This window comes from Triticum dicoccoides, chromosome 3B (genome assembly GCF_002162155.2).
Source record: "Triticum dicoccoides isolate Atlit2015 ecotype Zavitan chromosome 3B, WEW_v2.0, whole genome shotgun sequence".
Lineage (NCBI taxonomy): Eukaryota > Viridiplantae > Streptophyta > Magnoliopsida > Poales > Poaceae > Triticum > Triticum dicoccoides.
In genome coordinates, this window is record NC_041385.1 from 819206637 (window position 1) to 819209306 (window position 2670).

The window sequence follows — 2670 nt, forward strand, 5'->3', positions numbered from 1 at the left end:
TATAGGACAAGTGGACATCACACATAATCTCACGTCAATGATAATCTTGCTAAACCTGAAACAAAATACTGTTGCCAGACACTTGAAGTAACCAACTACTGATCTATCGTTGTTCTTACTGAGCAGTTGTAACTTTAAACTGTTTTACAACTTATTGCTTCTAAAAATCAGTTCATCTCAATGCACACATGAAGTACAATCCACTATTTGATTCCTAGTTCTTTCATGTTTATACCCGATCACACTTTTATACACAGATCCACCGTGAGTTGTAAGAAGTTAGAAAATAAACCAAAAAATAAATTTAAAATACATTAGAGTATCGAAAGCCATGCTAAAGTACCACCAGATATGATCTGAGAAAACAAATGTTCCCATCAATAACGAGAACTGCATGGCAAACAGCTAGATAAGCAAAAATAAATATAACTACGATAGAATCTCAACTTAAAATAGCATAGTGCCCTTGATTAATTCCTGAGAGTCCACTACTAACGAAGGCCGCAACATGATGAATCCTTTCATCCATAAACTACAATATTTCAGCAATCAGCTCTCCTGACAAGGATACTCCATTTAAACACATGCCACTTGGCACCGACATAGCGGCCATCCTCAGCCTAGGCACATCCTCACAAGTCTCACCAATATGCCCAGTGCTCCATAAAAAGTACAAATTGAGATACCAATTAAAAGTTTGATAGCATAACTATCACCAAACTTGAAGGTGATGTTTTATCATGTAGACATTCCTCGAACACATATCTGAATCCTTCTTGAAAGAAACCTGGGTTGGAATAAATGTACACACCTCTAGGCAGGAGAAAACAGAAAGCAAACACGGAACTGATTGAAACTGCCTGGGAAGAGTCTCAATAATTGTTACCTTGGTTTTCCTTAGCTCCATTACATCATTCACATAATCACAAACTCTGTAATTGAACCGATAAAGGAATAGGTTGTCATACAAGCATTAGATCAATGTTAGTAATCTAGCTCATGTGATATTTCACAAAAGCGGTAGTTCCATCACGAACGGTGGTGGACTGTGTGCCCTTTGTATCTGGTTTTCACCTGGTTTCCCCTAATTAACCGGGCAACTCTCTTCTTCTTTATAAAATGCAAGACCCCCTGCCCATCTGGAGTTAGTACTTGGAAAAAGTATATTATTTTGTGTCTGGTTTATTTTTTAATGTAGAGGATTGTGCATGATTTATATCAGTTAATAAACCGTAGGACAACATTTTCAGTTCTAATCTCCATAGCTCTAGGTAGTGTGTACTAACTTTGTTTTTGCAAATGCGGGAAGAGCCATGGGAAGTAAAGTGCTACTTGATATAGTAGGTCAAACAACCTACAAACATTGTACTTCTTAATCAAGGTCAAACCAGTTCACGGGAACAATCCAAATAATAGTAGTTATCATGTCTTGAAAGAAATATACAATAGGTGTTCATATGTATAAGGCAACACATTTCTTATTCCAGCTCCAAACTCGAAAGCAATATATAATTTACGAACCTTACTCCAATGTCATAGAACCTGCAATCTCGAATATGACCTTTCGACTCAAGAACCATATTCTGACATGGCACTCATATTTTACCGTATGATAGTGCAATGAAATTCTAATAACACAAAGAGTAAATCGTCCACATGTGATATTTATTAGGAATGTGTGCTATATAACAAATATTTATGATGCCCCTCATTATTACTATAACTTCTTCAACATGAGCATACTCTCATGGATCAAGAGGCCACAAAAAATCCTAAACTGAAAGGTTATAAATGAGTGCCACAAAAGTCAAGCCGTCTAACACTCCATATTGTATACCACGAAATAAAACATTAAGAAGAGATGTTTGAAGTAGTACCTCTCTGATAATAAGGGGGGATACTAACTACTTTGAGCCATACAAGAAATCTGGCGTAGTCAAGTTAGCTCCGAGCAGTCAATACATAGCAGGATAATTTCAAGTTCTGTGCAACCACATCAACATATGAGATTATATGGTTAGATACAGAATCATATACAACTCAAAGTAAGTTCACAGTTTACGCTAACCATTCTACAGAAAGAAAATAAATGTCTATGTATGTTCTTATTTGTATTTAGTGCAAATAACTTTCCATACGATTTAAATTTCTGCATAAAAATGTGTCTCGGTTTAGGTAAGAGTTATTTCTCAGATATTTAAAACAGGATGATTTTCTTGATCCTAGCAGACAAGATGCCCATAGATGTGCAGATCCTACGTGTACTGTAGTTATATAATTTGAAGGGTGTCATGATCAAGAAAAAACTAATCTGCAAAAGCATGTATGTATGGTCTGAATGATAAATAAAAATTCATTTTTTTTCAATTTGAGAAGCAGGTGTCGCTGATATATGTAGATAGTCCAAAGGTGATTTATCTATATATCCTTCACCTTGATATCATATAACCTATGTTAAGCCCTAAAACATGTAATTGTTTCCTTGTTAACAAAGCTAATATGAACATAAAATGTGTGGTGTTAATCACCAACAGGGAAGGTAGCTCCTAGAGTTCTGCAACAGGCAGCAACCAAGATATACACAAAAGGATAATATGTGCAGGAGAACTTAAAATGACAACACCTATAACAACATATATAAAAGGCACTGTACCGCGAGCTAAGAAAAGT